A 26,929-nucleotide genomic window follows, 5' to 3' on the forward strand; every position below is an offset into this window, starting at 1 on the left:
ACCCTTACAAATTCAGGAAAATGCACCCTCCAACTTTCTGACCTTAACTGGGAAGGTCGGAAGGAGACTTGTAAATGTGTTCAATTGAATGCCATTACAAGTCCCTTCTGATCACCCTCCAGAAGTATTTGGCCCATTTACACAATGAATCCAAGGTGATTATTTAACCTGAGTTGGGTTAAGCCTAGGAACATACATTTAAACAGGGATGTGCTGAATTTTTTCTCATTAAAATATTAAAAGCAAAAAGAGAGCTTTGGGTATATGCAAAAAGTCTCTCTCTCTCTCACACACACAAGTTTAATGCAATGTTCACAGCAGCTTCTTACCCTGATCTGCAGTTTCAGTGCCATTTAAAATAGGGGCTCCTTCCTGACAACAACCAAAGGAAAAAAAATCACATAAGTACCATATGATGTCACATTAGAACTTTTCAGATTCAAATGTATGATGACATCACAAAGGCAAATCAGAGTGAGGGCAGGAATCATTGCCCTCCCTCTAAACTAGCTATCATTTATCCAGCATGTTGCAGCTCTGCTACCCCCAAACAATTGACAAAATGGTACCTTTCAAGTTCACAAAACATGTCCTTCTGTTTGTCTCAGCCCTGTATTTAAATGAATTAAAAGCAGGGCGTAAGAATTTTGGGTAAGGTGGTACCCACGGCTGTGGCAGCTGGGACTCACAAAGCATGATATTTCAGAGCTGTTAATTTGAGGTAGAGACAAAGATAGCCAATGTGTTTGTATCAACTGAGGTAGCCCTCTCAGTTGTGAGCAGATTAGCACTTCCTACAGATATGTGTGGCCATTACTAGGCTATTGGGTTTGAGAGTCCTTGTGATGGAAATCACAGTTGATGAATTTCTTCTGTGTAAACTGCTTAGAGATTATAGAGGATTAAGTTGTATATAAATTCTGTTAAATAATAAATAAATAAATGTCAATCTTAATTAAATGATTGCATGAATCAGTAAAGGCTTGCCTTCTCAGCCTTCCACCGCTATAGTAGTTCCTCAAAAGTCTGCACAACTCTCTCTGAGGGTATCAATTAGATTCCCTGTTTTTCTTAGTTTCACTCATTGCCCAGCAGTCACACAACAGCCACAGTCAAAATGGTTAAATTAAAGGACTTCTAGAATTCTAGGGGTGCCACCCAACTGCTATTTATGCCAGGCTGAGGTGAGTTGGATATGGCAGACCTCTGGCTGAGCCAGCTGAATCGTGGCTCACCCGGACTACACTGCCATAAGCCGAGTCAATTGGTGGTCTGCTGGGGAAGCCTGGCGTAAGGGGAGCTGGAGGAACCCAGCAGGAGGTCTGCAAAAGGGGCGTTCCTGGGGCGTGTCGGGGGGGGGAGGCCTTGCACAATATCCAAGTCCCATTTGGCTCCTTCCTGCAGCCCTCTGTCACAGCAGCTGGTATGCCAGGAAAAGGAGTAGCAGAAGGAAACATGTATTTTCTTTCCTTCCGCCATGCCCTGCCGGCACAGCCAGCATCCTCCCCTCCACGGGTGGCAGGTGGATGTGGGGGCCCTTTCTGCCAGCTCTGCTTTGCTCCCACCAGCCTCCATCAAGTTGAATTGCTCTGTAGGTCAACAGTCCCAGATAGTGATGAATAGCCTTAACTGTTCCAGGTGCAGGCATGCATTTACAGATGGATGAACTGGGAGTTGCTTTCATGGAGGAGACCAAAAGACAATTGACAAGAATGTATTTAGGATGGTGAATCAATCTCTCCTGATGTCTTTCTTTTATTTTGACATGCTGAACCCAGTGTTGTGAACACACAAAATCTGACTGTGACTCACCAAATCCTGACATGCTTTCCAAAATTAGGTTGAACCAGACACAACATGATCGGCACCATATGTTGGAGCAGGCCACAAGACGGACTCAACGCGCAAAAGCTAAATCTACCGAACAAGTCATCTTGCTCACGTAAGAAAAGGCTGTGTGAATCAGATTGAGGTGGGTCTTGAACTCTCAAGTCAAAGAAATATTCTGTGTTGGGGTCGCAGGGCCAAGCGCACTGGCCTTGGCCCTCAACATCCACAGGCTCACCCACTCAGTGCCCAAACTTCCTCGGTTGAGATGGGAATTTCAGGAGGAGGCTTCTACCCACATTCACTTGAACACCTCTGCTTGATTGGGAGCTCTGATTCATCAGGGTTCCCATTCATATAAAGTATTGTGCTCAAGAGAGCATGACTCCCTTCACACTTTCCGTGTCCAATATAGGAGGGTTGGGGACAGGCTGGCACATGCAGGGATATTGGAGGAGGCCAGAACAGCATCCCATGCCCCCAATGCAGATGAATATTTCTTGTTTTGGTCATAATGCCTGGGCAGCATTAGAATCATATCTTTAAACCACTTCGTTACCAGCACACTCTTAACTATGTTCCTCCGATTTTCTCAATTTATATTTTGATCTAAAAGACACAGATATCATCTAAGTGCATTTTTAGAACTCCTTTTCCTATGAAAAAATATATTTTTCTTTATTTAACTCAATCTGTCCTTTCAGATTTTTTTGTCAGTCAAGCCCACAACGATGATTATGGTTCTGTTTCGCCTAATGATAGATTCCTCTCCTTGGATAAAATAAGAGGCAGTTTGTTCCCTTTAAAAAAAACAACAAAAAAAAACACAATCTTTACACAACTCACAGGCTCAAAGAAGATAATTGCAAACAATGCCTGAAGAATGGATCAGTTAATGTTAATTTATACAACAAACTAATTACTACCAAATGGTAAAAAAAGAAAGAAGAAAAAGAAATCACATGTGGAAGTTCCTCTCTCCCACGCACACATCTAAAGTAGCAGCCATCTGTCTCAGCTTTGAATCTCTCAGTGACAAGGAAGGGTGGAATTGGACGCTGAAGCCTTTGCCTTCCAACATAAATTCTGATGTACTTAAAAACCAGTTTCTCTACAGCCAGTGTGGGCACTTGAGGAACATGTTCTGCATGTGTGTTTAAAGCTGCTAACACCTGTTAATGTCTACATCTCTCTCTCTCTCCTAAGAGAGCTGCAAGCATCTCTTTGCCATCAATTTTAATTCTCCCTTCTGGCCATTTCGAGACAATGTTCTTTTCTTGATATGGTGCAACATCTTTCATCTCTCTCTCTCTCTCTCAATTTCTGAAATGCTATCAAGAATCTGTAAAGGGGATTTTATTTTATTTTTATTTTTTAATCTAGTGGTATAACTAGGCTGAATGCTAAGTGGGGACTCTTAAGCTGAAATTCTAACCATGTGTCACAAAGAATCCCACACACACACACCTCAAGCAACAGTTGCATCCCACCTCATCCTGTAAAGTATAATTCATAGATTTTTTTTAATACATAAGTGAAATGCACAAATTGATGGATGTTCCTTGACTCTAAGAATGAGTTAGTTTTTGAAAAATATGTAAAGCAGGGATGAGGAACCTGTTACCCTCCAGCTATTGTTGGACTACAACTCCCATCATCCTTGATCTTTGGCCATGTTGGCTGTAGTCCAATAATATCTGGAACAGTGCTGTCCCAAAATCTGTCCTCCAGTTTCTTGAAAGTTTTCTTCCTCTCTGAAAAAGGCATGTATTTTTCTCCTTAATTCTTGGAGCACTTGAGAATTTATTTTGGCAGGTATTTTGGTTTTGAGCTTAACTTATTGTTGCAAGGTGGCTGAGGGTAGTGTATGTGTTTCTGTTTCCAGTAAACATTTCTCCAGAACTCCGAAGCCTCCCTTCCTGATCTGAAAAAGCCCCATGGGAGGAGTTACCACATGACGCCTTCCCCTGAGGCTTTATTGAAGCACAGACAGCCAGGAAGGCTGCAGAGTGTGGACCACTGGTGAGATGATTTGCAGAATGAAAGGGTGCCTCCAGACTGTCAGTATTTTTCAGGAGGGATCCAAACACAGATAAAGTGGCTTAAAGCACTCTGTCACCCTAGCACAACAAATTCACTTTAAAAAAACCTACTTTTTGCATTTTGGAAAGTGACACGGAAATGCATTGAAAAGTGTGGGATGAATAAACAATCAACAGGAAGATGTGTAAACATCCTGCAAGGAAATCAGGATGAACGCAGGATGAATGATCACTGTTATGTAACCATCCCATGAACAAATCAGAATGAATGCTCCGTAAAGACTGGACACAGTCTAACCCCCACATAAGCTTTGTGCAAGCAAATCAGGATGAATGCTCAGTAAACAAGTCATCTGGATGAGCCTAACCAAGAGTACTCACAAACACCTCTTGGCACATCCAATGTTACGATTAATGGTGCAGTTCCAAAAACCTGCACTCCACCCATGAGAATTTCACCAAACATTTTTCTCCCTTTCAATAATTTTTGCATGCATTTTCTTTTCTCATTAATTGATGAAGAATGTTTTCTTTAAAAAATAAGCACAGGAGAAAATTTTGTCACAGCAGACAGCACTAATCTGGAAGGGTGCATGTTGCCCGTTCCTGCCATAGAGTTGGAAGACCACCATCTCTGACCATACCATGGCTATTTAGCCTAATCTCTACCTGCAGCCAAATGAGGTGGTAGCAATACCACTTCAGCCTGCAGATGGGGAATGCCTTCCTATCACCTAGCTCCATGTCAATAAAAAGCTTCTGGGTTCATGGTGTGGTTAAAAGCACTGGAGCACTGCTGAAAAAAATGTCAATTTTACAAATAACTATGATACTTCCCTTCTGTTTACTGACCCGCCATTGAGAAGTTAGCAGATTTACAGCCTCATTTTTAAAGAGAAAAGCCCAGCTCTGCCACCTTCATTTATTATCTTTGTCCAAGTAGAGACTTGACTTTTGAAGTAGAATGTGGAAAGCAGAACCTTGGTATTTTGAATGTTAATTATTCTCTGATGAGCTTTCAGGCTAGCAAACTGAAGGCAAGTATCTTCCCTCCACTCAGCATGCGTGACTCCAATTTTCTCCTCTCCCGGTGAACTTTGGAGTCCTGCGGTCATCAAAGACAGCTCAAGACAGAGTAGGGAGCAGACAGCCAGAGTTTAGAGCCACTGTGCAGCTTAAAGAACAGAACTGAACTTTGAGGTCATACATCTACAGCCCTTGGTAGGTCCTGAGGCCGGCCAAAATTCTTTTTCCTGAGTCCATGAGGAATTATATTCTGCTCCAGCAGAAAAAACATCCCTGTATTAGAAGATTATCCCATGTAAATCAGTGCTTCCCCACATCACAACTCTGGCATATATTTACAGAGACAGGAAAGGTAGGACTGAGTATAGCACTGCATATCTCTGAATTAAATATGGACAAATGCCACCCACACCATCCCCTGCCCAAAGAGAAATCTCTTAGTGCCACTGAAGCCACAACCAGAATCCTCCACTCTGAATACGGCTGTCTCATGTGGTGAGTTATCAGGAACAGCAGTGAGGAGCATCTACCTGGGCAATGAATTGTTCTCAGGCTCCAAATTGGCTCCGGCCAGTTCAGCCTTCCTAGGCAGGAATAGCTATAAAATAATTCCTGATTTGAACCGTGCTTTGCCTCAGTAACAATGGACTTCCTGGCTCTGGTATGTTTTGGTTTGTTCTTTGACTGTGACGAGGAATGAGGAAATCTGTCCATTTTAGTTTCTCTCTGTTTCTCATTTTTCCAGTCTTAAATTCAGTCTTCCACATTTCCATGTCAATTGCAATTTTTAAAACAAGTCCTCATGAAAGTGCATCAGTATTTCAATGTGAATTTCTCCTAATGTACACAGTTGTGAATGCAGTTTTGCCTAATACACACATTTTTGCATAGCATACTAGCCCTAAAATTTATAATTTCTCAAATATAATGCATTTTAATGTTATTTTTGCTAATACATGCATTTTTATGCATACTTTCTCTTAGCATATGCATTTTTGTACATTCCTGCGGTGGAGAACTGCACGATGAAATTCAGAGTGGTGCAAATTTTGAAGGATGGCTGGTTTTCGGTTCACATAATGTTTCAGAAAGTGCAGATTAGGTAGCCTGCTCTTTAAAAGCAAGCTGAATCTAATTTTTCTCTCATCGCTAGGTGAGACACATGATATATCTATTGAAATGATAGTAATGATCTCTAAATTTTCATCCATACTTGTAACTTAGCATATGCACATTTTATGTGCCTTCTCGTATCTTGTGGTTTTCCTTTTTGGTTGTTTTTGTTGGGAGCTTTTTTTGGGGGGGGAGTAATGTGTAAGTGAACTTGAACTAAAAACTGAAATGGGAGAGTTAGGGGAAATGCCAATTCTCAGTGGTGGAGCATCTACCTTGTCTGCAGAAGGTCCCAGGTTCAATCTCCAAAGGCATCTCCAGGTAGGGTTAGGAAGGATTCTTGCCTGAACCCCTGGAAAGCTGCTGCCTGTCAGTGTAGACAATACTAAACTAGATGGACCAAGGGGTCTGACTCATTGTAAGGCAGCTTGCTATGTTCTTCCTATGTTCCTAGAGGAAGATGGCATCTAGTCCTATGCAGCAAATGCACATGTTTCTTATGGGGATAGTATAGAAATTACAGCAGCACCTAGCGTGGAGGTAGGTGGCATGACTCCCTAAACCAGGGATAGCCAATGTGGTGGCCTCCAGATATTTATTTACTTATAAAAGTATTTCTGTAACACCAGTTTATACAATGTAGCATGCTGGTGTACAGCAATGTGTACAATAAAATACAAAGCACCAGAAAAACAGTACAAAATAACCTGACAATTCTCATCATCCTTGCCTTGGCCATGCTGGCTGGGGCAGATAGGGCTGCAGTCCACAACACTGGGAGGGCACCATGTTGGCGGGCCCTGCCCTACACTGACACACCCATTTAGATAATCCTTGTATGCTAATGAGGACCTTAAAAATGGGTGTTTTGTCTTTGAACCGTGGCCTAACTTGGGTCATTATATAACTTGCCTGTACTTAACCTACCCCCTCTTCTCCTGCCTCCTGTGATCATGAGCAATGCCTGAATTCCAGCTTCTTGCCATACCCTGTTTTTTAAATATTTGAACGGGTATTGTCTTGTTCGCCCATCGTTTCTCAAGTCTGACTAATGCTAACCAAAATGGAACTCATACTTGATGTCAAATGCATTTGTATTTTTAGAAACACAACTTTTTCCACCTCCTCCTGTCTCTTAAACGACTACTAGGCTTTAGCCCTCCCTGCCTCCATGCATTCACTGCTGCTTCTCTGTCTTTTCTTGGCCCGCTAGAGAACTCCTGGGATCTCAGACCCTTGGACATGATAGTACCTGATGCATCCTCTAGTTATGGAGTAACTCTTCACTCTTTGCTTAACCTCTACCTAAACCCAAATGTTTACATGATGTGCTATTTGTTTGAGGAAAACAGATGTCAATCAGTACAATTTTACCTTTCACATATGACAGTCTCCACCAATCTGGTGCCCTGAAGATGTTTTGGACTTCAACTCCCATCGTTTAAAGCAGGGATGGTGAGTCTGGTTCACCAAATGTTGTGGATACAATTCCCATCAGCTCCAGCCAGCATGGCCAATGGTCAGGGATGATGGGAGTTGTGGTCCAACAACATCTGGAGGGTAACAGGTAGCAAAGGCTGATCTATGGTGTTGTGCAAACTGTAAACCCATAAGTCATATGGACAACAGAATTAACATATGTGGGCAAAACTTTGTACAGTGACAGACAGCCGCCCTTCAGGGTCTCGGGCAGAGGTCAAACACTCAACTCTGCAGCCCAACATCCCTCTTTATTACAGATGATGGTGGGAAGCCAAGAACTTTTTAAGTGTGGTTCTACCATCGAGCTATGGTACCTCCCACCTTAAAAAAAAAGGACAATCTTCTTGCTCACATTTTACATTGAACACAGGTACCATCTGTGTTTACACATGTAAAAGTATTTAGGTGAAAGAGTTTTACACATGTACAAGTATTTATGTGAAAGAGTATACACCAGAGCTAAAGCTGGGGGGGGGGCTAGGGTGACCCTAATTTTTCTGCCCCCTATTTTTTTTAAAAAAATAAATTTATTACAGAATAAAAATCCCCCCCCAACTTTTTTTGGTGCCCCCTCTGAACTTTTAGGCTGGCTATAGGCCATTGTACATTGTACACAGACTTTACATTTGTGGAACATTAAATGTGAATAAGTGTATGGGTGTAGAGCTCAACTATTTTGTACACAGGTATATAGACTGTACATTCATTAAATGTCATGTGTGAACACTCCTAATCTGATAGCATTCTTCAAGTTCTTGAAAGGTTGTCACACAGAGGGGGGCCAAGATCTCTTCTCAATCGTCCCAGAGTGCAGAACACGGAATAATGGGCTCAAGTTACAGGAAGCCATATTTCAGCTGAACATCAGCAAAAACCTCCTAACTGTTAGAGCAGTACAACAGTGCAACCAATTCCCTAGGGAGGTGGTGGATGCTCCAACACTGGAGGCATTCAAGAGGTGGCTGGACAGCCACATGTCGGGTATGTTTAAGTTGGATTCCTACAATGAGCAGGGGCTGGACTTGATGTCCTTATAGGCCCCTTCCAACTCTACGATTCTATGATCCTAATCTAAAAAAGGCAAAAAAAAACACCTTTTAAACATATTTAAATAAATATCTTGGAAAAGTTAACTGGTTCATTTCTTCTGGAAGAAAAGAAATCAAACTCAGAGCTATTTCACAATGTATGCACAATAGTAGCAGCGTCTGACCTGGAAAACACTTAAGAGACAGTGGAAGCCAGTCTAATAGAGCAAATGGGGCACTGTCCCACCAACCACAACCTGCCTTTAGGGTGGCTCTGCCTGTCAACTTCCTCCTCCTTAGTCTCAGCATTGCCCTTGTTGAACTCAGCAGGGAGGAGGAGGATGGGGACAAAACTAGAATCCATTTGCTCTGCCTACCATTGGCTCCCTGTCTTCCACCCCACCAGTCCCAGTGGAAGGGGAGATGCCATTCCTCAGACACTGTGGGACATGAGGTGGACATATGCCTGAAATGGGGGACACACGATTGACTGAGTTTCCACTGTATATTTTGAGATGGGTGTCTCCCCTTACCACAGCAAAGGCAGAAGAAGACACCATGCTCATTATGTAAGGACCTTTTATTTGGTAGCTTTCAAGAGGGAAACAGTCTGATCATGCTGCTTCAGCATGGGGGGGTGCAGTATTTAAAGTAAGAGGTTGTCACGTATCTCAGGCACCAAAAATGCCCAGCTTGTGGGGACGATCTGCCCATCCAGCAACCCTTGAGCCTGTAATTGACATCCCCCAACCCAGCTCACTTGCCCTGTGTAGCCTGAAGCAGATCTCACAGCCAAAAGTCTGCCTCTAATTTTAGTTTCTACTTCTGGCAAATGTCATGTCCTAGATCACCATGAGTCTCGTGTTAATTCACTAAGACTCAGTATTAAGCTAGAGAACTGGCAGCTTTATGGGATGCAATGGGCTTGGCAGAGAACTCTACCTGGAATTGCTTAAAGATCCTTGTTGCCTGATGTTGTTTAAAAAGTAATATACGGGGGAAATCACTCACTCTAAGTGTGCTTATGCTTGGGGCGGCCAGGCATACAAAGTGCACTAAACTTTCAAGACCTCACTGCTGCATTTGCTAGTGATGCATACAATACTATCATTTCATCATTTGTTGTTGTTATATGCTTTCAAGTCGATTACGACTTATAGCGACCCTATGAATCAGTGACCTCCAACAGCATCTGTCATGAACCACCCTGTTCAGATCTTGTAAGTTCAAGGCTGTGGTTTCCTTTATGGAATCAATCCATCTCTTGTCTGGCCTTCCTCTTTTTCTACTCCCTTCTGTTTTTCCCAACATTATTGTCTTTCATCATATACTTGTGAAAATCTATTTATGACAGGCCCAGGGGTATATGGCAATGGCAAAAGTGTCTGTATCTATCCAGAGCCATGAGAGCACTGGCTGACTGCTGAAGCTTTTTTCAAAGTCAGGGAGTATCACCTGATCTCTCTTGATGTGATGTAAGGAAACTTCTTTGGCTGGATGACCAGCAGACTCCATCCTTGACCATAGCTGGCTGGTGGCACGGAGGTTGAAACCCTGCCTGAAATCCCTCAGGTTACCAACTCGAGACCAGCTGCGGCCTCAGTTCTTAACATGATAGAAATTAATCACACTGCACAGTACATGACTGCCTTATCATCAAGACAAAGTCCAATGCTTAAAAAACAGGCATAGGGAACATTTGGCCCTCCAGATGCTGCTGAACTACAACTCCCACCAGCCCCAGCAAGCATGACCAACAGCGAGAGATTATGGGAGTTGTAGGACAGCAATATCTGGAGGGCCAAAGGTTCTCCACACCTGCTATAAGAGCTATCTGGCCCATCTTTGGATGAGGGCGCTACTTTGAGCATTGTCCAATCAGGCTATGCAGTGCAGTGAATAGTGTTGGACTTTAGACCAGGGAGACCCCAGTCCAAATCATGACAGAGTCATGAGATTCACTGGGTGATCGTGGGCCATCTCTAGTCCTTAGCAGACATTCAGAAGACTTCTGAGAGAATGAAATATCATTAATTCAATGCATGCTACTCTGAGCCCATTGGACAACAGTCCAAACAGGTGAGAAATTCTATTCTGTTTGCATTTTAATACGAACCTACCTAATATGCATTTCCCAAACCAATATGTGAACAGAAACACAGCTATCCTTTGAAATTTGCAATTCTCCAAATATTGTGATGCAGCTCTCTCTCAAAAAAGATTTTTTTAAAATGCATCCAAAAATAAGTATACTAGGGGGAAATGTGAAAATAACTGACAAAAATGCATTATATCAGGAAACATTGCTTTCAAAAATGTGAGCATTAGACAAAATTACATGCAAATAAGTGTATACTAGGAGAAATGACCACTAAAACACCCATGAATTTTCATGAGGACTTTTTTTTTAAAAAATACAACAATAAGCAAATTGATGCAGATATTTGGTGAACTTAAGATTGGAAAGAAAGTGGGGGAAATCAAAACTGACTGATTCAATTATTATTATTTTATGTATTATTTATTAAATATACATCCCACCCCCTCCTCCCAGAAGGAACCCAGGGTCGCAAACAAAAAATCTTTACAAATATCTTTAAAACAACTCTTTTTTAAAAAGCTAAAAAGCAATTCCAACATGACACGGACTGGGATAAGGTCTCTACTTAAAAGGCTTGTTGAAAGAGGAAGGTCTTCAACAGGTGCCGAAAAGATAACAGAGATAGTGTCTAATATTTAAAGGGAGGGAATTCCAAAGGGTAGGTGCCATAACACTAATGGTCCGTTTCTTAGCCCTGGGCATGGTACAAATTCCTTCCCCCTTCCCTTAGTTTGTTTGCATACATCCCATGGCAAGATATCAAAACAGCTTCTAAAGTAATAGTCACTAAAAACCAACACTTTTTCCCCTCAAATACTTTTCTTTCTTTTTTTAGCAGGGAGGGGCAGAGGAGCGATGGGACTTGTGAAAACAACCTTCCTCATTAAGACCGGTCCCTCTTGCCCTTTCATTCAGACTCCTCCCTATCAGGTAGACATTCATGAATAATGCATGCTCTGACAAAACTGCCTCTCTGCCTTTGAAAGGATCTGGTGGGCATTCTCCCCACCTGTTAACAAAGACAGCTAAGAATTTCCCTTTGCCCAACATGTGCTGTAGGAATCAACTAAGCCTTTTCTTTAATGCTTTAATTCTTTTTGTAGGATGAGTGGTTGTGTAGTTTGATTTTGTCCCCCCCCCAATTATTCCATGACTGTCTATATTTGAGTATAGAGTTCTCATAGCACTTCCAACATCTGGCTCCTTTTTTAGGAACATAAGAAACTTCCTTATATTGAATCAGACAATTGGTTCAACTAGCTCAGTATTCTTGCCACTGAGTGGGAACATATCATCATCATCATTGTCATCATCATCATCATCGTCATCCTCATCCTCATCATCATCTGTTAGTTGCCTCATATCCAACGGTCTCTAGGTGACTTACAACAGATTTAAAAACATACAATGTAAAATGGATTTAACACATACAATATAAAAGGTTGAAATTCAAACAAAAAGAAATAACTAAGACAAGCCCACATCAAGGGCCAAAGGACTGAATGAAAAGATAAATGGATAAAGAAGGCACCTGGCATGCCTCCCTGGGCACAGCATTCCACAACCGGGGGCCACCACTGAAAAGGTCCATTTTCATGGAGGGAGTACATGAAGAGGAGCCTCTGATGATGAATGCACAGGGAGAGGTGGTCTTTGAGATATGGAGGTCCTGTGCTGCATAAGGCTTAATAGATCAAAAAGAGCTCGCCAGGTTTTCAGGCAGGGGACATTCCCAGACCTACCTGGAGATGCCAGGGATTGAACCTGGGACTTCTGTGTGAAAGACAAATGCTTTTACCACTGAGCTAAAGTCCTTGTGAACAAGAAAAAATATGTCATGGGTTCCAGTCACAGATTTCCCTACAGGTCTAGTTTAGAATCATAGAACAGTAGAATTGGAAGAGGCCTATAAGGCCATCGGGTCCATCCCTCTGCTCAACACAGGGGTCCATGTTTATCCCATAGGGCAGCTTCAGAGCTGTGTTTATTCTAACATTCAGCTAGAAGCATTTTGTGCAGTGTGAAATAGGTTTTTGTGTAGCTGGGCATGTGGGATTTAATATGGAGTCAGGTAGTTTTTAAAAAAGAAATAGATGAGAAAAGATAAAAAGAAATGAAAAATAAAAATTGGTTCCTTTAAAATCTTCATAATCTTATATTAATAGTATATGATTGAAATAATTACTTGACTAGTTCAAGGGCGGTCAGTGAGCTGGCTGCTGGTGCAGTAGGAAAAAAGCTCATCACAAGTCACAAGAGAGCAACAAGAGGAATTGCAACGGAGCAGCCCAAGAGCGCTACTTCCCAGAGATGACTAAAGGACATCCTAAGCTAAGGGAATGACTAACCTTTTCCAGCCCAAGGGCCATATTGTCAGCTGCTCCTCTGAGGGCCACATTCCAGCATGGCCACTGTGGGTGTGATCAACAGATACCTACTGGACTGCATGCATAAATACATGCACTCTCTCCACACACAGAGACCATGCATACACCACACATATACAACACACACATACATTTCACAGACAGGCACATGCACACATTCAGACAGCTGCCCTGCTTTTCCGCAGGTGAACAGTGTGGTCCCTCCCCATCACAGTGCTGTGCTGGGAAGAGAGGTTCATTTTCTCCTAGCCCAGCACTGTGATGCAGAAGTAAACTACTCTCTGGACTGCATTTCCTTCCTTCCATGCTGTGCTGGTGAGGAAAGTCCCAATCCCCACTTCCTTACCTTTCACAAGTGCCTCTTCTTCTTCTGCCATGGCACCAATGCTAGGAAGTCTTAGCATGAAGGAAACAGGAAGGAGGGGTTCTTTCTGTTTCTCAAGCTCTAAGACCTCCAAGCAATTGCACTGCACCAGACAGAGAAGAGCCACCTTTGCAAAGGGATTTCACTTTTCCATGGACTGGTGAGTCATTGTGAGTGGCTCGAGAGGTAGGATCCAGACCACAGGTTCACTACCCCTCCCCTAAGCAATTCTACCATGTCATCTCAACAATGCATTGGATACCATACTTCAAAATGCCATACTTCAAAATTCATACTTGTCCGAATTTTGCAATGCAGTTCTCCAACCAATGTTTGCAAAAAATACATATATTAGGGCACAATGTGCATAAAATGAAAATTAGTTAAAATAACATACAAAATGCATTATATCAGGAGAACCTTCTTGCAAAAATGTGTACATTAGTCAAAACTGCATACAAAATGTGTTTAGTAAGAGAAAATTGCACTAAAATGCTGAATAATTTTCATGAGGACTTTTTTTTAAAAAAAATGCAAATTAATGCATAACTTAATTTACGACTGGAAAAATGAGAAACTGAAATAACCAAAAGGGACAGATCTTTCCATCCTTAGTCTACTCTGAGTAAGACTAGCATTTAATACAGTCCCATAATATTGCTTGCATAAAAGCCGAGACTATAACATAGCTAGGCTGGATGCCCAAAAATGTCAATTTCAATTTCTCCCAGTTTCAATCCAATCTTAAATTTAATTTGCCAGATTTCTGCATCAGTTTGCAGTTTTTTAAAAAAGTCCTCATGAAAAATTGTGAGCATTTTCATGCTCATTTCTCCTGAATGCAATGGTCACTGAAATTAAGCATTTCTGTATGTTAATTTCAGCAATATATGCATATTCATATACACTTTCTTCAAGTATGCTCATTTTCGGACACATTGCTTGGCTGGAGAGCTGCATTGCAAACTTCAAAGATGTTCAAATTTCAAAGGATGGTTGTGTTTTGGTTTGCATATTGTTTTGGAAACTGTGAATTAAGTACGTTTGGGTTTAAATGAATTGAATTTCTCCCGTATTCCTAAGTGTAGCACATTGAAATTTGGGATGTCCTTTTTGCAGATGATGCCTCCCCCCCCACACCCTCGGCCTCCTAGAAAAACTGATGAGGGCTCCCTCATGATGTTCTCTGTTGTGATTAGGAATAAGAAAACCACATGCCACACAAAAACCTACGATCATCCTAACCTTGGAACTACAGTGACAGATAACCTGTAATTTGAGAAAGGATCGAATACTTGCATTGGGAAAGCAGAAAGAAATTTTGGCAGACTTAACAAGGCATTTTTTTTAAAAAAAGGAAGAGTTAGATTTTTTTAAAAGATGCAAAACAAAAAAAAGGTTGCAAAGGGTGCTCAGAAATTATGGATAGCCAAAATTCTCTGTGTACTTTAGGTAGTTAAATATATAGGCGAAGCCCAATGGCAATGCCTTCATAAAGGTTAGCAGCCTCACACAGACTGCTTATGCCTACCAAAATATCACACCAAGAGCTGCCTATCAAACCAGTGATTCCTACTTCAGAGGATCACATTTTTTTTCCCGTTGGGGACATTTCCTGAAGATAGTTTGGCAGGGGCTGCACACAAGCAATCAATGGGTCCAAAGTCAAAGATGAGGGGACACCTCTTTGCTCGCTCTCATAGATGGAGAGAAATTTGATTCAGTTTGCATTTAAAGGCGAACCTATCCAATTTGCTCTTTCTGGAAGAATACAAGAAACACAGCCATCCTTCAAAATGTGCACTTCCCAGAGTGATTTAACAATCAATCCCCTTCCCAGGGAACTCTGGGAATTGTAGCTCTGAGAGAGGAATAAGGGTCTCTGAACAACTCTCAACAAACTCTTAACATAGGTCTCAGGATTCTTTAGGGGAAACCATGACATGATGCTGCTTTAAATGTGTAGAGCAGATGGGGCCAAAGTCAGACACTTGGGCCAGCTAGCTGGGTATTATCTACTCCAGGGGGTGATGGAATGTGTCCTGTTTCTCATCTCCACTCTCTCATCTCAGGATTCTATCATTTCAGACTGCAGGAGACAAATAACAGTTCCCTGCATTTTTTAAAAAACAAAAACATGAAAGGAGAAAAGTAGCACATCAGAAATATTCTTGCCCAACCTGTTCTTGTTGTGCTAGTTTTCTATTTGTGAGGTGTTAGTTGGGTAGGGGGGATGTTCATGAAGGTGATCAGCTCCTTCCAGTCTGAAGTGGCATAGCCTATTTTGCCATATTTCAGAATCCCTACCATCTCATTCTAACAACAGTCTTATAAGGTGGGTTTCTACACATTGCCACAAGTAAAGGATTGCTGACATTGTGTATGAACCAGCCCTAAGGCCTGTTTTCCACGGGTCCTTTGGGAAGCAATGTTAGCTAGGATACAGGATACCGGATGGCCATTATTCATGATAGCTTCATGGTGCCTCCATGTTCAGAGGGAGTATTCCTCTTAATATTGGATACTGAAGATAAAGAAGGAAAAGTAATCACAACCTACTTGTGAACTTCCCAGAGGTACATGGCCGCCACTGTCAAAACCCCCAATGCTAGAATAAATAGACAGTTGGTCTAATCTTGCAGGGCTACTCTTGCATTCTTAAGACCGGCAAAAGGTGCTGTCTTGACTGCTCTGAGACTTGCATTGGCAGAACACATACAGCTTTGTTTTTCTTTAGTATTAATCATTCCCCTCGTCCCCATCCCAAATGTGGAATAGAGTTGAGTTTTATTCCCCTCTAAACTGATTTCTCATACAGACTTTGGCAGGACCATTCTGTGTTGCACCCTGCCTTGCACCTTGTCATTCAAAGTTCCGTTCTCAAGTTAGAAAAGACAGAAGGCAGGGAAAAGCAGTCAGAGAGGGAGGCAAGATAGAGTTGTTGCACTGTTGTTTTTAGAAAGAAAGAAAGAAAGAAAGAAGGAAAGAAAGAAAGAAAGAAAGAAAGAAAGAAAGAAAGAAAGAAAGAAAGAAAGAAAGAAAGAAAGAAAGAAAGAAAGAAAGAAAGAAAAGAAAGAAAGAAAGAAAGAAAGAAAGAAAGAGGCATGAGATTAGAGGGTAACAAAACTAAGAGGGGAAGATAAATACAAGCCCAAAGAAAAATCTCCTTTGTTCACGTAAAAGGCTCTCCGCACTCAAACCCTCCACATGACTAATGCCACACTGTGGTGGATAAAACCTCTCGGGCACATTATACAAACAAAGCATAACTCGGCCACAGCAAACAAAGGCCTAAGTAACAGTGATTGAATTCATCTTAAAACAACAAATCAATTCTTCCCTATTAATGTCCTAAATACCAGCGCAGGAGCACTGTCCTGTTGTAATAAACAGCCATGTGTTCAATTACCGTCTGTTTTCCCCCAACTACTGCTCTCTTCAGTAATTACGGCGCGCAATGCATTCTACACTGACATTATATTAATGTGTTGGGAGGGGAGACCTTAAATACGAATTAAATCAAGGCTAAACATTTCAGAAAGTCGTGTGCTGTGTCGCACAAGCACTAACAGCACATTATTTAGAAGGAGGCACAGAGGGGGTTTTCTGTTCTAGAGGCTACTGCACTCCTCTGATTAAATAAAACAAACTGGGGAGGAGGTGGGGGAGGAATTTCTGGAGGCGGTGGGGGGGGGAGAGAAAGAAAGAAAAAGCCAGTAGGAAAACAGAGGAAAATAAAAACAAAATCTCCGCAGCAGGGCAGGGGTGCCATGGACGAGAGCCCAGTTAACCTTCCCCATTAGATCCCTTGGTGCTGTTTTATCTGACAAAAGGGACATTTGTCAATAGCATTTCATAAAAATATGGGCACATGTCAAATCAGCTCCAATGAACAGTAATAATCATCATAAATGCCAAAGGAAGAAGAGGAGGGGGAATCTTCAGCAAGAGGCAGGTAGCAACAAAAGGATAATGGCAAATAGAGGGCGGGGGGACTTTTGCTGTCATTGTTGCTTCTGTTCCAGGACAAAAGCAGACGGATGGAAGTTCAAGAAAAGGTTTCTCTTTCTCTGAGGAACATGCAAAGTCTTCCCCTCTTCTGTTTTTTCTCCCCCCTGAACCGAATATTGAATAGCACCTAGTAAACAAACCGAACAATAGGTATGATGAAAGCTGTGTTGACTCGCAAAGGTTTTCCCTGCACACACTTCCCCCTCCGGTTTCATCCCCCATGCCACCCTCCACCCTTTGTTTTTCATTTCATAAGCACCCCTACTGCAGTTTGTATTCTGATATTAGAACAACAAACAGTAACCTGGGCAAAACAGAGGAACGTAGGAGGAAGCTGCCTTATACCGAGTCAAACACATTGGGCCACCTCGCTCAGGATTGTCAACACTGACTGGCAGCAGCGCTTCAGGGTTTCAAGTAGGGATTTTTCCCAACCCTACCTGGAGATGCCAGGGATTGAACCTGGGACCTTCTGCATGCAAACAAGATGCTCTACCACTGAGCTACTGCCCTTTCTCAGCTGTATATGGAGATGCTGGGGATTGAATCTGGCACCCTCTGCATGCAAAACATATGGGGTTGTCTCCGACGGTAGCCCTGCACCAGGTAGACCCACTGAGTAGGACTTCCTCAGAGACAACCCAGAGCTTGGAAAAGTTACCTTTTTTTTTTGAACTACAACTCCCATCAGCCCCAGCAAGCATGTCCACTGGATTGGGCTGATGGGAGTTGTAGTTCAAAAAAGTAACTTTTCCAAGCTCTGAGACAACCCATGGTCTACAACTAAGCTAGGGTCTCATTTGTTAAGTTAGTCTCTGCCTTGGAGTTCCAGGAACGGGATTCCTGCTCTGTAGGGTCATCTGATGAGGCTGTCTGAAGAGGTAAGCAGATTTATGAGGGAAGAATTGCCCTAGCAATATTTGATCTTGAAGAGCGCCTTCTTAACTTGCTTAGAAGCAAAACACAAAGAGAGAAATCATATTGAAGCGCCACTTTAAAAACAGGAACCTAGGAAGCCGCCTTCTCCTGAGTCAGACCATTGGTCCATCTAGCTCGGTATTACCAACCACGACCAGCAGCAGCTCTCCAGGGGTTCAGGCAGGGGATATTCCTAGCCCTACCAGGAGATCTTGGGGATTTAACCTGAGATCTTCTGCATGCAAAGCATGTGCTCTACTACTGAGTTAAGGCCCTTCCCCTAACAGTTATTTGAAGTTCATATTTCTTTTATCAGCACTGCCAGCATTCTACTCTATCATGGCAAGATGCGGATGTGTAATTATTTTATGAGCTTTGGTCCTTCCCCAAAGGGGTTCAGGGGTTCTCTTTGATTCTGCCCGTGTGAGACACCTCCCAACCCAGGTCTGAAATGCATTGATTTACTGCCAGAGCCTTGCACACTTGTACTGACTGATCCTCACCTGAAATTGCCTGCTCATCTAGAACGGTGACTGGAGAAAGACTGATCACCTACATAGTGTAGGTGATCAGAGTCTCAGAGTAGTGGCGGAGAATCAGCCATGAAGACTCCTTGGAGACCTCGGCCTCTTATCAGCTGTCTCTTCTAACCTACCTTGCAGGCTGGAGAGGTTCTGCCAGTGGACAAAAAAACTGGGCTAAATGGAGCAGTGGGCTGACTCAGTTTAAGGCAGTTCCCTATATTCTTATTGCACAAGTGTAAATCTTTGCCCTAATGGAACGAAAGACTTAGCACTACTTTGGATTCAAGCCTTGGTATTCCACCAATAGGACATCTATGCTTGTGGCTATGCAGGTGTAAACCAGCCGGGAGTTCATAAAGCAAGCATGAATTGAGCAGAGCCCCAGTCTTTGCTCATGCAAGCGCCTCCACACACATTAAGGAAAGAAAGCAGCAGCCCAGTTGAAACAGACTTGACTCCAAAAGCAAGTTGCACCGGACAGAGAGGGCACCCTAATCACCTTCAAACAAGTCAGCCTGAATGCTCGTCCTAGCTCTCATGTTCCACCCATCCTTCCTCTCGCTTATTTGGCCATAATTTGGCCATAATTTCATGCTGCTTATTCCCTCCTCAAACAGGGCAATTAGGGAAGAATCCAGGGAGCTCTCCAGCCCTCAGTGTGCTGGGCACAGGTGGCACAGAAAACTTCCAAGTGAGCCCTCCGCGCACTGTAGCACTGTCCGTGCCTCTGCCGTAAGCATCTCCTATTAGGGGGAAAAGAGACCAAACACCTACTAGAGCTAAGCCAAGCAGGCCTATTTAATTAGGGCAAGCGCTTGATAGCCACTTCTTCATGTTGAAAAACACACAGCCACACAGCCTTGGGAGGTCTGATTAATTTTAATATGCACGGTCATGACAACTGCCTTGGGGGGAAGAGGGGGGGGAAGAGGCGCTTTGTGTGTGTGTGTAGGTGGTGGAGAGGAACCCTTTTTGCTTGCTGACAGATATGCCTCGGATCAACGCAGGCCAGATGAGAAGGTTATTATTCACCGAGGGTCCCGCAGCCCTCTAAATAGGCAGGACAAGAGGCTTGGGAAACAGGTGGCTGGCTCTTCACTCCTGCATAAACGGCGTCCCCTAAAAGCTGGAGAGGGGGCAGAGAGGGCTGGCACCATCTGTGGCGAATATTTGTGCATTAACATGCCAGGTCATAGGCGCCTCAGAAGACAACCTGGAAAAGCAAGGCTGCAAAAGCTCACGGCTCCTGTCAAAAGACGCTCCATGTGAAATGAGCCTCTGGCCAGGTCACTGCTGGGAAAGATGTTCCGTTGGCAGGAGCATTTGGGAAGGAAGAGCTGATATTAAGTTGCATCATCATGGCTACTAGATGTGATAATACAGGGGTGGAAAATGTCGGCCCTCGGTGTGGCCCTTCAGGCCTCCTTGGGACTCTTCCCAGACCGTGCCCTCGCCTTGGGGCATTCACTTCACGGGCTCTGCTCTGTACCTTCCTTTGAGTGCTTTTGCTCAGCTGGCATGCGCCTATGCAATGCGATAATGCTTCTCATTTGCTTGGATGGAGACAGAGGTGTGTGGAATCCTCTATCTGGAAATGTAGCTGTTCTGTGTGGCTGGAATGTAGCATACCATGCAAAGGTAAAATCTATATTCATTACTCTGTACATTTTTACCTCTGGCCCTGCTACCACTGGCATGCGGCCCTCCAGAAAGCTCCACAAGAGGGAATGCGGCCCTCAGGCAGATAATGGTCCCCCAGCCCTGCTATAAGCCAAAAGCAAGGAGTAAACAACATCCTCCTCGACAAAGGTGCTTTCAGAGCAGTTTTTTTAAAAAATATGGACAAATAAAACTACCAAATTATCCACGGCTATTTCTGTTACAAATATGATCCTCAAGCTGGCAAGTGCCTTCCAAAAAGAAGAAGAAAGCCTTGCAACTGCTCCTGAAAGCCATCGGAGATACGTTGTGAGAAACCACCTCTAGAAGGCCACTGTACAACCCTGGAGCCAACGAGAAGAAAGTTGCTTCTCGCTGGTCACCAGCCTGGGTTCCCACATTGATGGGCTGTCCGGTGAGCATCAAAGACCACAGAGCCACAGAGTTGGAGATGGCCTTGTTGGCTATCTCATCCAAGCCCCCCAGGGAGGAAATCCAGAGTTGGAGAATCCCTAACAGACAGCAGTCCAGACTCCTCTTGAAGACGTCCGCTCCTCACCCCTCTGATCACTTGTGTCATTGGGGTTACTTAAAGCTCCTGATAGAACATGTGGTTGGGTGGCAAGATTGGAGGAGAAAGGCACAATGCAGGCAGAAAGTCTTGCCTGCATCTGCTCTTCATCCCTCTCTGCCTGACCACACATTTAATATCCTCTCCCCTCTTTTGACAGCTCCAGGTGACTCTGTGTTCAGGTTGTGCATACCACCTGACCAAAGCTGGGGCCCCTGGAATGGTCCTATCCTTTCCGTTCCAACCGAGGGACCACCCACTCTGGATCTGGCCCCAGATCAATTGCAGGGCAGGCTAATGTTTAAAGAGGGTTTCTAAACCCTCCTTAAACATACAGTTGGGAAGGGAGGGGAATTAGGAGATGATGCACCTCCTCCCCCACCCCCAACTGAGAGCAGGAGGGTTTGATCTTGCAGGGTGCTGCTCCTTTGTGAGGGCTTTCCCTATGGGGAAGGCACTCACAAAGGAGTTGCAGCCTGCACCGGGCAGGAAGGAATCATCTGCTTATCAGCTGGCAAGAGGAGGATTCTACCCTGTGTGGTGCTGCTTCTTCATTCATTCATTCATTCATTCATTTCCCTCCCTTCCTCCCAGCAGGAGCCCAGGGCGGCAAACAAAAGCACTAAAAACACTTTAAAACATCATAAAAACAGACTTTAAAATATATTAAAATAAAACAACTTTAAAAACACTTTTTTAAAAAAAAACTTTCAAAACATATGTTTTTGAAAAAAAGAAAAAAGGTTTAAAAACACATTAAAAAGCAATTCCAACACAGAGGCAGACTGGGATAAGGTCTCTACTTAAAAGGCTTGTTGAAAGAGGAAGGTCTTCAGTAGGTGCCGAAAAGATAACTGAGATGGTGCCTGTCTAATATTTAAGGGGAGGGAATTTCACAGGATAGTTGCTGGCACACTAAAGGTCCATTTCCTATGTTGTGAGGAACGGAACTCCTGATAAGATGGTATCTGCAGGAGGCCCTCACCTGCAGAGTGCAGTGATCGACTGTGTATATAAGGGATAAGGGCCAGCCTCTTGTGAAGGAGAAACACCCTGAAAATGGAATCTTCTGCTTGCCAGCTGGTAACCAAAGGATTCCATCCTGCTTTATGGGGTGGGGTGTTTGGTGGCAATTAGGAGAGGCTAGTCAAGAAGGAGAACTCATTCGGGAAAGCCCACACCCCACATCCAAAGGAATCCACTCCCCCACCTCCCCTAGTCTCTTTCTGAGGTTTCTCCTTCCTGGCTGATACCTGCCCCTCCTTGTACCCCACCCCCTGACAGCCTCAGATCGCTCTGGACCACCCAACCCATGGCAATGTGGGGCTCTCTCAACCCAACTCAAGTGATGCCCAGTTCCCCCCGTATCGGCATGATTTGGTTTGGGCCTCAGCTGAATCTAGTGCTCAGCCCTACTTTGTGTGATCCCAACCCAATCCAGGGTTGCCCTGACCTACTCCACACAAATCCCGGATTGGACTGATCCAGTTGGCCCGATTTGGTTCAGGATCCAGGATTTGTCCAGACCAGATTAATAATTATTTAAGCTCTAATTAATAAGGGTGCAACATTAATTATTCACACATTAGATTAATTAGGGGAACTTTCATTCAACTAGAAAATTTGCCTGCTCGATAGCTGCTAGTCATTGTGCCTGTATACTATTTCCAGGCAGGATATCTCTAAATTACCAGTTGCTGTGGAGTAGGCTTTTGTCCTCATCTCCTTCTTGTGGGCTTCCGGGAGACATCTGGTTGGCCATTCTAAGAAGCAGGATGCTGGCTAAGATACACCTTTGGGCTGATCCTGCAGGGCTGCTCTTATGTTCTTAACAAAAACTGTGGCCAGCAGCCACCATTTTAGAGATCCAATGTGGTGTAGTGGTTAGAGGGTACGATTAGGACCAAGGAGACCAAGGAACCCCACTCAGTCATGAAGCTCAATGGGTGACCTTGGGGCAGTCACTGTCTGTTAGCCAAACCTACCTCACAGGGTTCTTGTGAAGGCAGAATGGAGAGGGAGAGAGCCATATACACCACCTTCATTCCACCGCCTTGGTGGAATGTAAATGTAAAAGTACTTGTTTATAATGATGATACAGTTGTTGTTGTTGATGATGTTGATGATGATGATAATGCAAGCCTACACTGGATCCTCCAACCCCTTGTTGTTACTCAGAATCAGATACACTTTTAATTGATTAATCCAGCCTTTCCCAACCAGTGTGCCTCCAGATGTTGTTGGACCACAATTCCCATTAGCCTCAGCCAGCATTGCCAACGGTCAGGAAAGATGGGAGTTGTGGTCCATCAACATCTGGAGGCACACTGGTTGGGAAAGGCTGGATTAATCTATTAAATTACACACTCAGGTCAACTTTAACCGGGCAAAGCAGCCCTAACAATTAATTGCTGAACTGTAAGAAACCACTCTGGTAGTATCACACAGAGGAAAAGAGACAAAAACCAGCCTTTCAGCCAAAAGCAAAGTTTTACTACAAACTCTCTTACTCGACCCCCTTTAGTTTTCTTTTGCATTTTAAAATGCTGTACCAACATCTTAGGGTGTTTTTTATCAACCGAAAACCAGAACCTACAAAAGCTCCCAACCTTTGAGGATGTAAAGAAAGAGACTTGGAAAGGATTCTAAACAACATTGAAGGGGTAAGGAGGGGGACCCTGCCATCAAACAAAACCAACTTTTCACTATCAGTGTTCAATCCTTGGGATGGGAGGGAGAACTCTTGAAGGGGACAAATAGATAAACCTATTTGAAAGAGGAAGGACTGGCAGGGGTTCAAACTACAGGCCGTCTATCATCATGTCAAAACTCTTGATAACAAAGATCACTACCTCCACAGCATTTAAGGGCTTCCTTTTCACACAGGCGTGCATCCCCGACTTCTTTTTTTCTCTAAATCTCTCGCTAACTCTCTCTTTCTCCCCCCCCACCTCCTTTTTAATCACCAGTTGTGTGTTTGTGCATCTCCATATGGTGGTGCTTTTGAAGAAGGTGCTCGGAGGTGACGTGCTCTACAAGAAGAGACCTAGGTTGATATTGTTGGGTTTTTTTTCTTTTCCCACTGGGGATAAGCCGCACAGAAGAAGAAAAAGTTGCCGTGGAGGAGCACCCTTCCCAGCAGCAGGAGAGTGGGGGAGCCAAACTTGAAAGCCCTTAGCCGCAAAGCACCCTTGTTTGTCCTTCAGGAGGAAAAGCATTTACAAAGCCTCTTTAGTGAGTCAAAGAGGATGGTGAGGATGAACCAACCAAACAAGAGACTTAAACTTCAGCCAATTAGAGTATCCTGAGGCTTTTCCCCAGGTTCTGATCACTTAAATAACCCCCTCCTTTTCCTTCTTCACCTTGTCAGGTGTGTCTGTGTGTGTCTGTGTGCAGCTATTTCAAAGGACCTTCTCTTCTTGTGTCCATTAATGATCTCCTTTGGAACGCTGATGGCTTATGCAAGAGGAAGACCTCTTGATTCCCAAACAAGAGAGAGTGATTAAAAAGTTTGATAAGTATCAGGGGATATGTGCAGTTTCTCATTCCAACTAAGACTGTCCAAATCCGGTATGGTTGTTTATTATGTGGGGGTCTCTCCCTCGCCTCTCCCAACCACAGAGATATCAGAACTCATGGAAATCAAGTCCTTTTGGTGTTCTAGTTTATAACGTGACCTTTAACAAAAATTCTCGATAGGGATATGCATGGTAAGACCAAAGTGGTGTTCATTTCTAGGCTCATAATAATTACTTCTCTCTCTATTTCTCGCTCGCTTCATAAAATCGTTATACACCCCCAGCTTATTTATTATTTATTTAATTAATTTGTACCCCATCCTTCCTCCCCGCAGGAGCCCAGGGCGGCAAACAAAGCACTAAAACAATTTAAAACATCATAAAAACAGATCTTAAAATACATTAAAACAAAACAGCATTAAAAACATTTAAAAAAAAACGTTAAAAAAGGGTTAAAAACATTATTAAAAATATATTAAACAATGCTGACACAGATGCAAACTGGGATAGGTCTCAACTTGAAAGGCTTGTTGAAAGAGGAAAGTCTTCAAAAGGTGCCGAAAAGATAGCAGAGATGGCACCTGCCTAATATTCAAGGGGAGGGAATTCCACAGGGTAAGTGCTGCCACACTAAAGGTCTGTTTCCTATATTGTGCAGAATGAACCTCCTGATAAGATGGTATCTGCAGGAGGCCCTCACCTGCAGAGCACAGTGATCGGCTGTATATAAGGGGTAACACGGTCTTTCAGGTATCCTGGTCCTGAGCTGCGTATGGCTTTGTACACCAAAGCTAGAACCTTGAACTTGGCCCAGTAGCAAATGGGCAGCCAGTGCAATTCTTTCAGCAGGGGGGTGACATGTTGGCAATACCCTGCTCCAGTGAGCAGTCTCACCGCCACATTTTGCACCAGCTGCAGCTTCCAGACCAACCTCAAGGGCAGCCCCACATAAAGCGCATTACCATAACCCAGCCTAGAGGTTACCAGTGCATGGACAACAGCGGTCAGGCTCTCCTGGTCCAGAAACAGCCGCAGCTGTCTCACCAGCTAAAGCTGGTAAAAGGCACTCCTACCCACTGAGGTCACCTGGGCCTCTAGCGACAAAGATGGATCCAGGAGCATCCCCCAGGCTATGGACCTGCTCTTTCAGAGGGAGTACGACCCCATCCAAAGCAGGCAACTGACCAATTATCCGAACTCGGAAACCACCAACCCACAGCGCCTCTGTCTTGCTAGGATTCAGACTCAGTTTATTGGCCCTCATCCAGCCCACCACCAAGTCCAGGCAGCAGTCCAGGGCTTGCACGGCCTCTCCTGATTCAGATGTTATGGAGAAATAGAGCTTGGTGTATTAAAGACAGATATTGTTTGCAGCACTTACAGAAGTAATATAAATGTCTGTTCAAATAAGTATTAGGGGAAGGGGTTTTATTTACTATTTATTTATTGGATTTATATCCCGCCCTTCCTACCAGTAGGAGCTCCCATGGTAGAACACATGTTTTGAATGCAAAAGGTCCCAGGTTCAATCCCCAGAGACTCCAGAAAAGGCTGGGGAAAGGATTCTACTTGAAACTCTGGAGAACTGCTGTCAGTCAGTGTTGACAATACTGGTGTGACTTCATATAAGGCAGCTGCCTATGTTGGTATTTCAAAGGCTGCACTTCTGTACGATTACCTTCTTCAAGTTAAGTTTCTAAGGAACTTAACGGGGAAGAAAGGTATGATTTTAGCTGGAAGAGAAATACTTCCAAATCAAAATGGTAATTCTACCATTTATTAATCTACCACTATCTCTGGCCTTACAGGGCAGGAATCCAGGTCCTGGGATCCTACGACAGGCACTAATTTAACAAATGGGGGCCTTACTCTGGAATGGACCATCTGTTTTGCACACAGAAGGTCCCAGTTTCAATCCCCAGCATCTCCAGATAGAGCTGGGGAAAGCCTTCTGCCTGAAATCCTGGTGATCTGATGCCAGCCAGTATAGCAGGGGATTAAAAACAAATATCCTACAATGTTAGAAAGCACAGTAGTAATGAGTATGCAAATGAGTTTTTAAAAAGTAAAGACTTTATTTTATTTTGCAAAAGGTCAAAGTGTGATTTTAAAGAATTCCTATTGGATACATTTCACTCTCTGCAAAGAGATCAACGGCTATACAGTAAAAATAAATAAATAAATCCTGCCCTCCAGTAAAACAAATACTCTATGGAGAAACAAAAAGAACAAAGAAAAAGGGAGTGTTTCGGGATCTTTACATGTTGTGTCATGCCCAGGGTTTCAGCTGCCTTCTAGGACTGCGCAGAAGGCCATCCTCTGGTATCTTAAGAAAATAGGAGGAGGGAAAGCATGTTT

The 26,929-nt window shown here is 43.5% G+C and overlaps 1 protein-coding gene and 1 non-coding gene across 13 annotated transcripts in view; both read right to left on the reverse strand.

Moving 5' to 3' along the window:
* Positions 1–26,929, reverse strand: part of SOX5 (SRY-box transcription factor 5) — a 1,141,232-nt gene that overhangs the window by 372,643 nt on the left and 741,660 nt on the right. The window lies entirely within an intron of this gene.
* Positions 12,363–12,433, reverse strand: TRNAE-UUC (transfer RNA glutamic acid (anticodon UUC)). Its single transcript has one exon. It is a non-coding gene; the product is annotated as a tRNA-Glu (tRNA).

Source organism: Rhineura floridana, chromosome 8 (genome assembly GCF_030035675.1).
Source record: "Rhineura floridana isolate rRhiFlo1 chromosome 8, rRhiFlo1.hap2, whole genome shotgun sequence".
Classification (NCBI taxonomy): domain Eukaryota; kingdom Metazoa; phylum Chordata; class Lepidosauria; order Squamata; family Rhineuridae; genus Rhineura; species Rhineura floridana.